Below are 16,355 nucleotides of genomic sequence, written 5' to 3' on the forward strand. Positions count from 1 at the left end.
GTTCTCTAGTCTCTGGGATGTGGATGTTTGTTTCCCTCCCCCAATTAGGGAAGTTTTCAGCTATTATTTCCTCAAATAAATCTTCTGCCCCCTTTTCTCTTTCTTCTGGGACTCCTAAAATATGAATATTATTACGTTTGCTGTAGTCACTGAGTTCCCTTAGTCTCATCTCATGTTGCAGAATTATTTTCTCTCTCGTTGGTTCAGTGGGATTAATTTCCATTACTCAGTCTTCGAGGTCACTGGTTTGTTCCTCTGCTTCTTCCATCCCTCTATTCGTTCCAGCAAGCATGTTTCTCCTTTATTGTGTCCTCAGTGTCTACTGTGTTATATCTTATCTCTATGTCAGGGGTCTCATTCTTCTACTCATTTTGCAACTCCAATGAGTATCCTTATGATCATTGCTTTAAATTCTGTATCAGGTATATTACTTATATCTCTTTGGCTTAGATCTCTGGCTGTGGCTTTGACTAGATCTTTCATTGTGGATAAACATCTCAGTGTGTCCAGTATGTCTTCCCTCTGGCTCTATTTCTCTGTGTTAAGAAAGTCAGCTGTGCCTTCTGATCTTGAAATTAATGACTGTATGAAGAAGAGGTCCTGGAGTCCTCAGTAGTGCACGTCTCCATTTATAGGACCTGGACCTTCAGGAGGATATCGTATGGGTATTGTTCACGGCCTGCTGTTGTGTCTGGGTTTCTTTTCCTTTCAGTGCAGGGGTCTGCACTGATTGCATGCCTGTTGTGGGCTGTGCTTGCTCTCAGTGGTATTAGTGGGACCCAGGCAGGCCAGCTGTGGGGTCGTATGCCCACTGGGTAACTTGGGAGCAGGGCAGGAGTGTTAGCAAAATTGCACAAGGCTACCAGTCCTATGCCAGATTTCCCAATATCCTTTGGTGGCTGGGGGCTGTGGACCAGCGGTGGAAGCTAGAGGCTTGAGGATATGCACAGAGCATGTCTGTGCCTGGGGACATGTGGCTGGGTGAGACAGATGAGGGTGCCTGGATGTGCACAGTTGGGTGAGGTGCAGATGTGCACAGTGTACTGTGGCAGCTATGCATGCTTGTCGGACAGGGTGCCATTGTGGTTTTAAGAATGTTTGCCCTGAGATCGGGAGGCTTGGTGTGGTGAGTCCCCCAGTGAACCCCTGGGACTGGCGCACTGCTAACAGGTTAGGTAGCAAGTGTAGGTGCAGCCTCACCCACTGGTGGGTGCTTCTATGCTTATTCTGGGAGGCTGGGGGAGAAGAATGGTGCCTGTAAGCTCCCTCATTGTTGAAGTCCTCCAACACACTCAGGAACCAGCATGAATACATCTGTCTCCTGTTGCCTCGGCATTGTGTAAAATGCCACGTTTACATTGCCTCTCTACACAGGCAGGGACCTGGCTAGCACTCATCCTCCTGGATCACCCAGTGCTGGGTCAGCTGACCTCCAAAGCTCCAGGATCTAAACTCAAGGAAATACAGCCGCTCTGGGTTTTAATGCCAAATGTTAAGGAGATTAGTCTTCTCTGGTGAGCTCCCTGGTGTGAGGGCTCACTTTCTCTGCCCTCTCTGCAGGCAGCCAGCCTCCACCTTTCTGACATTCCTAACCTTTCTGATGCAGCTTCTCTCTACTTCGGTGTGGAGTTTGTTCTGCCAGTCTTTGGATCGCTCTCTGGTTCATGGACTTGGATGTGGATGTTATGTAGTTGAACACATGGGACAGGGTGAGCTCAGGGTCCTCTTACTCTGCTATTATTAAGTTTTTAAATGTCTTATTATTTTGTATTTTTGAGACGTGGGCAGGCAGACTCATATCACCCATGTGCTTCAGGATTTGAAAGGAACTTTCCAACATGTGCTTCTGGTATTTTATGTTTTGAAACTCTCTTTAATGAAGGATAATTTACATATAACAAATAGCCTCAAGTTAAAGGGTATAATTTGGTGAGACATGAGGGTACAGGACCATGGGTACAGGACCATGAAATCATATGGTTTCTCCCTAAACCTTCCATCACGATCCCATGGTGTCTAACGTCATGTTGCTTTTGAAGTAAGGACTACTTTTTTTTTTTTTTTTCAGATATTGCCCAGGTGTCTGAAAGCCTGCATTGGGGTACCTCCTTTTCCAATAGTCTATATTCCCATAAGTATTGCAGTCGGTCTACTTTGGACTTTTGCTTCTATTGTATCTCTCTGTATGTTCACATACTTTTGTTGCACCACTTTAATGATGAGACCTTCATCATCACTTTAATTTTCACTAAATGGTATGAGCTGCAGTTCCACTTATGACAAAGTGCAGGCTTCCTGTGTTAGGTATTCAACAGCAAGCAGATATCCTGAGCACTTGAGCTGAGAATGTCACTCTGTCTTTTTGCTAGCCCTCTTCCCATCCCTTGAAGACAAGAATCTCCTTTTGTTCACACAGAAATGTGGGTGAAGTCAGTAGAAAACACTGCCTTCTCTCCTCTTCCCTTTATCTCTCAAACTCCTCTTCACTATCTTCTGCCTTTCCCTTTTCTGACTCAATCTCCCAGGCCCACTGCTCCACTCCAGTCATGATCAGGGTGTCCTCCAGCTGCTGGCCTCTGCCCTGTCCATCCCTCAGTGAGAAATCTGGAGTAGGATTATGGAGTTCACAGGACTGATCAAGAAATATGTGATCCTCAGAGCCCTCCTGCACAAGGTTGCTGTCTGTGGAGACATGGCATCCTGGGTGAGGATCTGACTCTATGTGTAGCCTCCTCACTCATCTCCCACAGTCACTGCTGGTTCCTGATCCTTACCCACCATTACAAATCAGCCATATTCTAGGGTCAGGAACCTGTCTATCTGACCCGAAGCACCAGGAGTCAGTGAGTATTTCTAAAATAAATGAGCACAAGGACTCCATGCATCTAGATATAGGAAGTTACCATCACCCCAGAAAACTCTCTCGGGCTCCTCTGCACAAAGGGTGATCTTGCTACTATCCTCCATCACCTCAATTTCTGCTAGTTTGTTACCTATGTGTATAGGAACCGCACTGTGTGCATTCGATGGGGAGTGAGAGTAGGTCCTCCTAGAAGCAAACACTGAAACAGAGACAGAACAGTGAAAGTACTATTAAGGGATACTAAGAAAAACAAAGTGGAGAGCATTGGGTGGGCAGAGAAAGCATGCAGGCAGATCTGACACATTTTTAAGATATATAATCACCATACTCTGTCACCTCACACAGTCCTCTTCAAATTTCAAAATAGTTGTCTTATAAGGCAGTGAGATTTATGAGATTTGGGGTTATTTCCCTATGGTCTTATGTTTTCCTACATGCATTCCCTCTTCGGTACTTAATCTGTGGCCTCGGATGAACACTTGAGAGTGTGGATGCATCTGTGAGTCTACATGTAATGGAATATGATTGTCTTCAGATCTCAGATGTAGAACTCTGATATACACATTCTCGTAATTATCATTTTCTTTCTTTGCCTGGTAGGGCCTGAATTTTAATAGAAAAAGCATGTCTTTGTCTTATTGTTTAAAACGGCGATTCCCAATCCCTTGGCTGAGGTGTTAACAGTCTTAGTTTAATGAACTTCTGTGACCATCTGGTTTTTTTTCCTGAATTATCAAAATGAACTTATTATTTCACTTGTAGGCAGGTTCTACAGAATGGAGTCAAAGTAAAACAATAAAATGCATATTCAGTGCATGTGAAATAGGTACATATTCTACACACATTCATGCAAAAACTTTAGTTAAAAAATTAAAAGTCTGATCTAAAGTGAAATCAGTCTGTGATTGCCTAGTAGAAATGCTTAGCTCCTACTATGTAAATATCATGAATCTATATGAACTATTAAAATTTGACAGTCAGTAGACAACTGTGTCCTACATTTATGTTTATTAAAAACTGACATAAACAAAGCCTGTACAAAAAATATTCCAAATCACGTATCACTTTGAAATAGTAATCTTGAGAGACATTATCGCCTAGGACCCCCTCTTCCTCTACCCCAACCACATCCTCTTCCTCTTCCTCGGCCTCAGCCTCTTCCTGCAACCGCTTCCCTTTTCTTGGATTTCACCTTCGGTTCAACATCCACAAGTAGTGTATCCAGAGGTAAGCTGTCTGGCAGTATAAAATATCAAATGTTATTTCCTCAAATACTCAGTGTTTCCAGTTATACTGGTTCTCTATCCTTCAAAGTCATTTTCACTGCTTTAAGATGTGTATTCATGCTGACATCTACATCTGTGATTGTTCCATGGACCTGTGTTCCATTCTTTAATTCAATGGTTACGGTTTCATGACTCAATTTCATCAAAAATCTTATGAGCTTCATCCTAGTGGTGCCGGCACTCTTTCGCAACCACCCAAGTCCAAAAAGCCTAGGAGTATGACCGTGACCATCTGTTTTTGATGATCATTTGTGTGGAGATATCTTAATTGAAACTGTGAGAAGGGTGAGTGGACATTTCACAGACATTTTGCAGATGCATTCTGTGTTCAATGTCTTCTTTTTATTATGCCCTTAGAAACAAATATTACCTCTGTTTCACAGATAACACAGCTCAGGCTCTGTGTAGGTCCCAGTGAGAATTGGTATTCTGGCTGAGACAGCAGGAACACAGGTAAATCCTCGGGATATTGTGAGAAAAGTTTAAGGAGATAGATGCAAAGCTGTAGTCAGGGTGATGCCAGGGGTCCAGCAGGGGTGGCATTTGGCCAGCCCTGAACTGTAGGTTGACCGAGGCTGAAGGCTAATGCAGGCTCTCAGCTGATCTAGATCCTGTCTTCACTTTTAGTCTCACTGAGGGATGTGAACTTAGGCAGACAAGGATTTCCTTAAGACCAAGCTAAATTTCCTATATGTCCAGGGCACTTTCTCACCCATAAATATCCAGAACCTTCAGACAACATGGGGAGACAACAACCTTTTTAGATTATCACCTAGGTGCACTTTGACAAAAATGACATTTCGGAGATGAACCCTGCACTGTGCACTGAGACTGATCCCACATAGCAGCTCCATGTGGAACTCATGCTCCCTGCTCAGGCTGTGGTCAGGAATGGCCTGCAACTGCATCTCACTGACCCCAAGACCCTCCCCTTTTCACCTCCTCAAACTCTGCTTACTGTCCTCAATTTCCCTTCTATTCCTGTGTGATTCAAGTTTCCCCCATTCCTTCACTGGTGCTTCCAGGTGGTGAACACAAGGTCTGTGTTATATAATGCATGTGCCCCATTTCACACAGGACACCTGAGGCACCTACACTTAGGGGTGCATCTCATCCTTCACGGAACTCAAAACATGTGTAAAGTGTGCACAACTACTCATGATACATCTGCCTTTGTGTAAAAATCCTCTTTCTTTTTGACAAGAGAAACCTATAGCTGACCTCATTACATGGAAATGACACAGCACATTGTACATACATCCTGAGAAGCTTGAGATATGTTACACGGTCCTCAGGCAGGTTTGCAATTGAATTGCCAAGCCCTCACAACCATCTCTACGACATTCCCACCAAGTCTTTCCTGAAAAAAATGAATATGCTTTACAAGTCCCTCATCCACTTCAGGTCATCTTACCAAATGGAGGAGGTGGGGGGGGGGGGTCAAAGCCCATGACTGGTGATGAAGGATGGTCCATAGGGTAGGACATGCAAAGCGGTCGTGGGTAAGGACCAGGCTCTCTTGTATACATAATGGCCCACAGAACATAAATTAAAGGTATAACGTTTATGAGGCTGTGTCATCCCCCTCTTTCCGAATAGTAGGATTAGCATTCTCATTTTTTCAGTAGAGCATTTAGGTGCTGAGCCTTAGGAGAGAAGTTTGGAATTCAGTTTTGAGAGTAGACAGCCATCAAAGGAAGCCTTGTAATTGGCTCTTAGTTTTAGGTTGTGAGAGATTGTGGATGCCTTCAGTCTGCCTGGGTCCAGATGTGGGCCTTGTTCTGAGAACAGGTGAGCTAAATACCTAACCTGAGTTTGAGCAAACTGCAGTTTTTCTTTGGAGACTTTATGGGCTTAAGTTGTAAAACAAAAAGTTTTCCCAGGGGGGGTGCTGTCTTCGTGTGAAGAGGCATGAGCAGGGAAGCAGAGAAACAAATCATCTACACATTGTAACAAAGTAGAGCCTGCAGAACACTTTCCATCATCCAAATCAGCCTTTAAGGTTTGTGGGAAACATGAAGCACTCTGTGAAATCCAGGGAGGTTGCAGTCCAGATATATTGTCATTCATTCCCTGCAAGTGAAGGCAAAAAGATACCGGCTATCCTTATAAACTGGAATGCTAAAAACTACAGCACATAGGTCAAGTACACTGAAAACTTTGCTTTCAATGGGAGTCGATTGTAGGTAGAGTGTGAAGTTTGGGAAGAAGGGGATGTCGAGGGATTACAGTGCTATTTGTTTCTCGGAGGTCTTGGACAAAATAATATCCTCAGCAGTTGGGTTTTCTCACAGGTATAACAGAGGTGTTCTATATGGACTACTGCAGGGGATTATGAGGCCATGAGCCTTGTAACATTCTATTATGGTGTTGATGCATTGGAGGCCTTCTTAAATTATAGGATATTGATTAATTCTAGGGAGAAGTTTTGCAGGATCGATTTGAATCTTGACGGGGGTACACGGTGGATTCTGTAAGATCAGTTGAAGATTTTGCCCATAATGAGGATGGGAGCTGATCCAATAGGAATAAATGATCAGTACCTCCAGACTCAGCTATAGTACAAGTACAGACACGGCACAGAAAAGGTGCCAAAGGATCCTGTTATCTCTTTTTGCTATTTTGGTTACTGTTGTCAAATTCTAGAATTATTTTTCCCTTTTGGGCAAAAGAAATTCCAGCATGGTATTTTTCTAAGAAATCTCAGTCCAGGTAATCAATACGGGTCGAAGAACTAAGGAGAATAGGGTGTATATCTCTCAAAGGGCCTTGATCAAAGGGAATAGGTTCAGAGGTAGGAACGTGTTGAAATCTAATAGATCCCCCCTAATTGAGCTGTTTTTGTACCCCGAGGCTAAGGCTGCTTTATAGCACTCGGGTTAGTTGCAGCTTCAGTAAAGACAGAGATACATTCATTCCCAATCTGGAGAGTAGTTTCGCCAAAGGGATTAAGACGGAGGCTTGGGAAGGGCTCCGTGGTTCCTTGGAATCCCATCTTTGGGAATTGGGAGGACACTGAAAAGGTTGGAAAGAGGGCTGCAGGGCCCTGAAGCTCTTACATTTATAACCATCGTTTTTCAATGTCCTAGTTCTTGCAGTCACAGCAGGAACTAGACTTCTAGTTTCGGGGGGTCTTTATTTGCTGGAGTTGAGCATTGAAAATTTAATAGTCTTTCCACTAGATGACTCATCTTGGGTCTGAGCAAAGTGATTTTCCAGGTTAATTAAACCTGGAGTGGACATAGTTTCCCATTCTATTCTTGGTCCTTTTAACTAAAAGGGAAAGGTCCCAGACTAGCACATTAATAAACATAGATCTAAAGGAGGAGCAGAGTTAATTAAAGACAATTTAGAGTCAAAGGTGATAATCGTGAACAGATTCATGAGGCTTTTTTGGTAGAAGACTGAACTTTCTTTCAACCTTCAGGCTTAGGAAAAGCCGTTAAAATTGTTCAGTGGAGGGGCATCTCGGTAGCTCAGTCGGTTAAGCTCTTTATCTTGTTGAGGTCCCAATGGTTCATTTTTGCTTTTATTTCCCTTGACTCCAGAGACATGTCAAGTTAGTAGTTGCTGTGGCCAAGGTCAAAGAGGTTTTTGCCAGCTTTCTCCTCTAGGATTGTGATGGCTTCCTGCGTTACGTTTAGGTCTTCCATCCGTTCTGAGTTTGCTTTTGTGTACGGTGTAAGGAAGTGGTCCAGTTTCATCTTTTGCATGTCGCTCTCCAGTTTTCCCAGCACCATTTGCTGGAGAGACTTTTTTCCATTGGATCTTCTTTCCTGCTTTGTCAAAGATTAGTTGGCCATACGTTTGTGTGTCCATTTCTGGGTTCTCTATTTGTTTCCATTGATCTATGTATCTGCTTTTGTGCCAGTACCATACTGTGTTGATGATTACAGCTCTGTGATACATCCTTAGGTCCGGACTTGTGGTACTTCCATTCTCCTTTCTTTGTCAGGATTGCTTCGGCTATTTGGGGTCTTTTCTGGTTCCATATAAATTTTAGGGATTTTGTTGTAGCTCTATGAAGAATGCTGGAGTTATTTTGATAGGGATCACATTGAATATGTAGATTTCTTTGGGTAGTGTCAACACTTTAACAATATTTGTTCTTCCAATCCATGAGCATGGAATATTTTTCCATTTTTTGGTGTCTTCTCCAATTTCTTTCATAAGCTTTCTATAGTTTTCAGTGTATGGATTTTTCACCCCTGTGGTTAGGTTTATCCCTAGATATTTTATGGTTTTTGATGCAATTGTAAACGGAATCAATTTCTTGATTCTCTTTCTGCTGCTGCTTTACTGGTGTATAGGAATCCAACCGATTTCTGTACATTGATTTTATATTCTGCGACTTTGCTGAATTCATGGATCAGTTCTAGCAGTGTTTTTGGTGGAATCTTTTGGATTTTCCACAAAGAATATCTTATCAACTGCAAAGACTGAAATTTTGACTTCCTCCTTGCCAATTTGGCTGCCTTTTATTTCTGTGTTGTCTGATTGCTGAGGCTAGGATTTCCAACACTACGCTGAATAAGAGTGGTGAGCATGGACATCCTTGTCAGGTTCCTGACCTTAAGGGGAAAGGTCTCAGTTTTTCTGCATTGTGATATTAGAAGTGGGTCTTTTGTATCTAGCTTTCATGATCTTGAGGTATGATCCTTCTATGCCTCCTTTCTTGAGGGTTTTTATCAAGAGAGGATGCTGTATTTTGTCAGATTCATTCTCTGCATCTATTGAGAGGATCAAGTGGTTCTTTTTCTTTCTTTTATTAATGTTATGTATCATATAGGTTGATTTGCAGATATTGAACCAGCCTTGCATCCCAGGCATAAATCCCAGTTTGTCGTTGTGAATAATTCTTTTAATGTATTGTTGGATATGCTTGGCTAGTATCTTGTTGAGAATTTTTGCATCCATGTTAATCAGGGAAATTGGTCTGTAGTTCTTTTAAGTGGGGTGTTTGTCTGGTTTTGGAATCAAGGTAATGCTGGCCTCAGAGAATGAGTTTGGTAGCTTGTCCTCCATTTCTATTTTTTTGGGAAAGCTTCAAAAGTTTAGGTGTTAACTCTTCTTTAAATGTTTGGTAGAGTTCCCCTGAAAAGCCATCCGGCGGCCCTGGACTCTTGGTTTGGAGAGATTTTTTATTAATAATCCACTTTCTTTACTGGTGATGGGTCTATTCAAATGTTCTATTTCTTCCTGTTTCACTTTTGGTAGCTTATATGTTTCTGGGAATTTCTCCATTTCTTCTAGATTTCCCAATTAAATGGCATATAATTACTCATCATATTCTCTTAAGATTGTTTTTTTTTTTTTTATTTCTGCAGTGTTGTGATCCCTTCTCTTTCATTCTTAACTGTATTTATTTGGGTCCTTTCCTTTTTTTGTTGTCATCAATCTGGCTAGGTTTTTATCAATTTTGTTGCTTCTTTCAAGGAACCAGCTCCTGGCTTTACTGATCGGTTCTGTTTTCTTGACTTTGGTATCATTGGTTTCTGCTTAAATCTTTATTTTTTCCCTTCTTCTACCTGTTTTGGGCTTTATTTTCTGTTCTTTCTCCAACTCTTTAATGTGTAAGGTTAGGTTGTGTATTTGAGACCTTCCTTCTTTAGGAAGGCCTGGATTTCTATATACTTCCCTCTTATGACTGTCTTTGCTGCATCCCAGAGGTTTCAGGCTGTTGTATTATCATTTTCATTGGCTTCCGTGTACGTTTTAATTTCCTCCTTAATTTCTTGGTTAGCCCATTCACTCTTTAGTAGGATGTTCTTTACTCTCAAAGTTTTTGTGGGGTTTCCAACTTTTATCTTATGGTTGATTTTGAGATTCATAACATTGTGATCTGAAACTTTGCATGGTATGATCTTGATCCTTTTATACTTGTTGAGGGCTGATTTGTGACCCAGTAAAGTAATCCATTCTGGAGAATGTTCCATGTACACTGAAGAAGAATGTGTATTCTTCTCCTTTAGGAAGAAATGTTCTGAATATGTCTGTTAAGTCCATCTGGTCCAGTGTGTCATTCAAAGCCATTGTTTCCTTGTTGATTTTCTACTTAGATGATCTGTCCATTGTTGTAACTGGGGAGTTGAAGTCCCCTACTATTATGGTATTATTATCAAAAACTGTCTTTGTGTTTGTGATTAATTGACTTATATATTTGGGTGCTCTCACGTTGGGGGTTTAAATGTTTACATTTGTTAGCTCTTCTTGGTGGGTAGTCCTCTTAATTATGATATAATGCCCTTCTTCATCTCTTTGCACAGTCTTTATTTTAAAATCTAGTTTGTCTGATATCAGTATGGCTACTCGCTGTTTCTTTTGGTGACCATCAGCATGATAGATCCCTTTACTTTCTATCTGAAGGTGTTCTCAATCCCCTTACTTTCAATCTGAAGGTGTCTTTAGGTCTAAAATGGGTCTCTTGTAAACAGCCTATACAGAGATTTTATTTTCTTACCTGTTCTCTTACCCTACATCTTTTTATTGGAGCATTTAGTCCATTGACATTTAGAGTGAGTACTGAAAGATATAAATATATTGCATTGTGTTGCCTGTAGAGTTGGAGTTTCTGGTGGTGGTCTCTGGTCCTTTCTAGTCTTTGTTGCTTTTGGTCTTTCTGTTTCATCTTTTCTCCCCTCAGAGAGCCCCCCTTAACATTTCTTGCAAGGCTGGTTTAGTGGTCACAAACTCCTTTAGTTTTTGTTTGTCTGGAAAACCCTTTATTTCTCCCTTATCTTGAATGACAGCCTTGCTGGAGAAAGAATTCTTGGCTGCATATTTTTCCGATTCAGCACGGTGAATATATTCTGCCACTCTTTTCTGGCCTGCCAAGTTTCTGTTTACAGGTCTGCTGTCAACCTGACCTGTCTTCCCTTGTAGATTAAGGACTTTTTTTCCCTTGCTGCTTTCATATTTCTTTCCTTTCCTGAATTTGACTATGATATGCCTTTTTGATGGTCGGTTTTTGTTGACTCTAATGGGAGTTCTCTGTGCTCCTTGGATGGTGATGTCTGTGTCCGTCCCAGATTAGAAAAGTTTTCCCCTACAATTTGCTCACATAAATCTTCTGCCCCTTTTTCTCTCTTTTCATCTTCTGGGACTCCTATGATTCAGATGTTATCCCTTTTTTTCTTTTTTAAGACTGATTTCTCTACTTCTTGCAGTATGCTCTTTTGCCTTTGTTTCCCTATTTTTTCATGCTTAATTATTATCCATAATTTTGTCTTCTGTAATGCTGATTCACTACTCCGCTTTGTCCACTTTTTCCACCATGGCATCCATTCAAGATTGCATCTCGGTTATAGTAGTTTTAATTTGATCCTAACTAGATTTTACTTCCTTTATCTCCACGGGAAGGGAAATGGATTCTATGCTTTTCTCAGCCTGTGCTAGTATTCTTATTATTGTGGTTCTAAATTCTAGTTCAGACATCTTTTTTTTTTTTTTCAACGTTTATTTATTTTGGGGACAGAGAGAGACAGAGCATGAACGGGGGAGGGGCAGAGAGAGAGGGAGACACAGAATCGGAAACAGGCTCCAGGCTCCGAGCCATCAGCCCAGAGCCTGACGCGGGGCTCTAACTCACGGACCGCGAGATCGTGACCTGGCTGAAGTCGGACGCTTAACCGACTGCGCCACCCAGGCGCCCCTCTAGTTCAGACATCTTACCATATCTTTGTTGAATAAGCCCCTGGCTGCCATTTCTTCCTGTTATTTCTTTTAGTTTGAATTCCTTCACTTTGTCATTTTGGAGGAAGTAAAAACATTAATTAAATAAAAATTAAGTTAAAAAATTAAAAACACAAAAAAATCAAGTAAAGGTAGCTATATCCTATGTGTGTTTCAGTCTGGTGGTTGAAAGAAGTTTGATAGAATAGAGGAATAAAGGAAATAAGTGAAAAAAATTTAAAAATTTAAAAAAGTAAGAAAAAGTTTAAAAATTTAAAAATTTAAAACAAATATATACAACAAAATAGAATAAAATTAAATGAAAAAATTAAATAGAATAAAAATATTTACCAAAAATTTTTTTAAAACATGGTAAAACTAATTTTTTTAAAAAAGGAAAATAAAAATATTTTTTTCCTTTCTGTATGCAAGAAAAAGAAAAGAAAGATGGAAAAGGGAAAAAAAATCGAACACATGAACCAGCAGACAGAATGAAATCTGCATCAAGTTACATCCAGTTTCCCCTAGAACTCAAACTATGAAGCACTCTATAATCCATACTCTAAGCAGGCAGAGAGGTTTGTGGTCATCTTCTAGGGCATGAGCTTAGAGGGCACAGCTGGGCAGGGCTTGATATAATGGCTCCATTTTCCACTAGGTGGTGCTGCTTTGCTTACTGGGCTGGATTGTTGAGGCATGTGAGCACGTGCATGCACATGCATGAGACAGGTGAAACTGGCATCACCCAGCTTCCTAGTTTCTGGCACAGGAACCCTATGCTCTCACCCACCCGCAGTCAGGTACTCCTCCTTTGTCTCTGGCTTCCATCCACTCCCCGCTTCTACACTGTCCATGTCCAAGCGGTCAGCCTGCCAGGTGGCACCTTTCTCTGTCGAATTTTATCTCAGATGGGGTTGTTTCCAAACCCCTCACTTCTGAGAACTCTGCTGCTTGGACCCACTCCGACCATCTGGGGAAGGGTCTCACTGAGCAATGGCTGGATGCTAGCTTACCCCAGAAAATGTTCATGCGATCCTTGTAGTGGCAAAGGTTCAGAGATTATGGCAAATTACAACACATAGCTGGCACCAGGTTTCACTCCACTCTGGCATCTTTGTTCCAATACCAGGAAATATGGCTGCTCTCCAGGGTCCGCTAGGACCTTTGCCTGTGGGGAGGCTGTATGCCCTCTACCAAATGCCCTCCAAGTAGGGGAACCACTTCTCCACATGTGGCCCACAGACCCCTCGGGCCTTGCTCTCTGCTATTGGGGATTCACCCATCCCACCAGAGCACCGCCAGGTATTGAGCTCTGGAATTTCCAACTCTGTGCTCCCCTGTTTATAGAGTCCTAATGGTATTGAAACCCTCTCCTTTCTCCCCATCAATGGGGAGCAGATTTCTGTTTGGGGAACAGATTTCTTGTTCAGTCCCTTATGGGTGTTTCCACTCTTTCTCTCAAGCACCTTTCAGGGGAGTGTTTTCCTGTTCTTTCCCAGGGCACCACACTCTCCCCCAGTTTCTCTGTCCTCTCTCCCCCAAAACAGCTCCTTACCATCCGCGACTTCTCTCTCCCCCACATAACCTCTCTGCACCACGTACCTGCCAAGTCCTGTGGCTCAAATAATGCACACTGTTGTGTTAATCCTCAGATCAATTTCCTAAGTTTGCAAAAATGGTTTGGTGCTGATCTTGCTGCATTTCAAGGATGAGAGAAGCTGAGACCTTCCATGCTACTCTGCCATCTTGGCCCCACCCCGAGAAGTTTCTGTTTCTCTAAATCTAGTTCAGGATGTTACCAGTGGGAGAGTTTTATGCAATATTTGGCCTAGCCCTCAGCAACAAGCATGTGAGCCAACTGATAAAAATCTGAGAAACCAGGTTGGTAAGTTGGAATGAATATGTTAAATTGTTCAGCAAATGTATCATGGTCTTCAGTCACTTTAGGGTATGCTCTAACTCTGGCTTGAAATTCAGCTTTAGTCTTATGCACATAAAATACTTGGGGTCTGTTTATTTTGATGAATTCCCAATAGCTTATTTTTGCTTTTGATTCCTTTGCCTTAGAAGATGTATCTAGAAAATTGTTGCTGTAACTGATGTCAGAGAAATGACTGCCTGTGTTTTCTTCTAGGATTTGTATGGATTTAGGTCTTTAATCAATCTTGAGTTTATTTTTGTGTATGGTGTTAGAAAGTAGTCCAGTTTAATTATTTTATATGTAGCTGTCTAGTTTCCCCAGCAGAAGTTATTAAAAAGGCTTTCTTTTCCCTATTGTATATCCTTGTCTCCTTAGTCATAGATTGGCCATCTACCTGTGGGTTTATTTCTGGGTTCACTATTCTGTTCCATTGATCTATGTGTCTGTTTTTGATCTAGTACCATCCTGCTTTGATTACTACAGCTTTATAGTATATCTTCAAATCTGGATTGTGCTATCTCCAGCTTTCTTCTTCTTTCTCATTATTGCTTTGGCTACTTGGGGTTTTCTGTGGTTCCATGCGTATTTTAGGATTATTCTAGTTTTGCACAAAAATTCTTTTGCTATTTTGATAGGGGTTGCATTGAATCTGTAGATTGCTTTGGGTAATATGGACGTCCCAACAATGCTCATTATTCCAATCCATGAGCAGGGAATATCATTCCATTTGTGTTATCTGTGATTTCATAAGTGTTTTATAGTTTTCAGAATGCATGTCTTTCACCTCTCATAAAGACCTTTTGCACTACAAAGGATACCATCATCAAAACAAAACACAACCCACTGAATGGGAGAAGGTATTTGCAAATGATATTGGGATAGGAGTTAATATCTAAAATATAAAAAGAACTCCTACAATTCAACACCAAAAAACAACCCAATTAAGAAATGGACAGAGGACCTGAAAAGACACTTTTCCAAAGAAGTCATACTGATGGTCAACAGACACATGAAAAGATCAGATGCTCAATATCATTCATCAACAGGGAAATGCAAATCAAAACTGCATGGATACCACCTCAAGCCTGTTAGAATGGCTAAAATCAACAACACAGAAAACAAGTGTTGGTGAGGATGTGGAGAAAGGAGAACCTCATGCACTGTTGTTGGGAATTTAAGTTGTTACAGCCGCTGGGGAAAACAGTATGGTATTTACAAGCAAAATTAATAACACAAATACCACATGACCCAATAGTACCCCTCTTGACCTTTACTCAAGGAAAAGGAAAACACTAACTAGAAAAGATACACACCGTTATGTTTATTGCAGCACTATTTACAATAGCCAAGATATGGAAGCAACCTCAGTGCCCATTAGTAGACAAAAGGATAAGGGAAAATGGCATACATACATGATGGAATAATATGCAGCTTTAAAAAGCATGAGATCATGCCACCTGAGACAACATCGAAGGACCCGCAGGGCATTATACGGAGTGAAATAAGTCATGCTTAGAAAGACAAATACCACATGATTCCACTCATATATAGAATCTAAAATAATGAATAAGAAAATAAGCAGAATCAGAACTATAAATACAAAGAATAAAATGGTTGCCAGATGGCTGGGGGGTCCAAAATGGAAGAAGGGGAGAAGGAGATACAGGTCTCCATTTGTGAATGGAGTAAGTCATGGGAATAAAAAGCAGAGCATAAGGAATACTTATTATGATATTAATATAATATGTAATATATAATAATGTGATACTGTAATAGTGATGTAATGAGATAGGTGGTAGCTATGAGGTAGAGTCCCTCCCTAAGGAATGTGGTAGAGGACTTCTCAGAACAAAGGAAGGCAATATGGCCCCATGAACTCCCACACACATATGCATAGCTCTGACATAACTTTGTAACTTGGACTGAGTCCAATCAGACTATATGTGTCAGCACATATGGGAGACAAAGAAGTAGAAATTGCATAAAAGGCTACACCCCACTGTATTCGGGGTTCAGTTTTTCGAGTATGAACCCACTGAGTCTGGGCAAGCACGACGCAAAAAATTGCTTCCAGGACAAAGAAAGCCTCAGTGTCCTGTCTCTGTGCGAGAATCCTGCTATATTTCTTGGGCGCTTGCTTGCAGGACTCGGGGATGGTGTGTTTCCACCTCCTTTATCACTGGGGTGTGAACCTTGAATCACCAGGAGAAGTGACCTCGCCTGGTGCCAGCAGACCACTTGATTCTTAGGAGACTAGCCCCTCCCGACCCGCTGGGGCAAGGACCCCAGATGCACAACATAACCTGGTGAGGCCCAAGAATCAGCTCAGGGAGTGCGAATGGTCAGACTGGTAAAAACCCAGGTTCGTTTGGTAGACCTGCCCCTAAGAGTCAAGGGGAGCCTGATCACATCCCAGAGATGCCTGAGTAGTTCCTTAACGAATAAGGAATGAAGCCACAACTCTAAGGCCCTGGGCACCAGGCAACAGGCTGGAGTCACTCTATGACTGTGTGTGAATGAGACGGACAGTGGAAAGCTTCCGACCTGATGAGGCAGCTAAAGCGAGTGCTGAATCCCAATCCGTGGTTCTCTGGTGACCAATATGGCTTAAGGC

At 41.7% G+C, this 16,355-nt stretch overlaps 1 pseudogene; it reads right to left on the minus strand.

Annotated features, from left to right (window-relative positions):
• Positions 1–3,852: 3,852 nt before the first annotated feature.
• Positions 3,853–4,914, minus strand: LOC121026713 (small nuclear ribonucleoprotein Sm D1-like; annotated as a pseudogene).
• Positions 4,915–16,355: the final 11,441 nt, after the last annotated feature.

Source organism: Herpailurus yagouaroundi, unplaced genomic scaffold (genome assembly GCF_014898765.1).
Source record: "Herpailurus yagouaroundi ecotype Mexico unplaced genomic scaffold, PumYag 152135, whole genome shotgun sequence".
Lineage (NCBI taxonomy): Eukaryota > Metazoa > Chordata > Mammalia > Carnivora > Felidae > Herpailurus > Herpailurus yagouaroundi.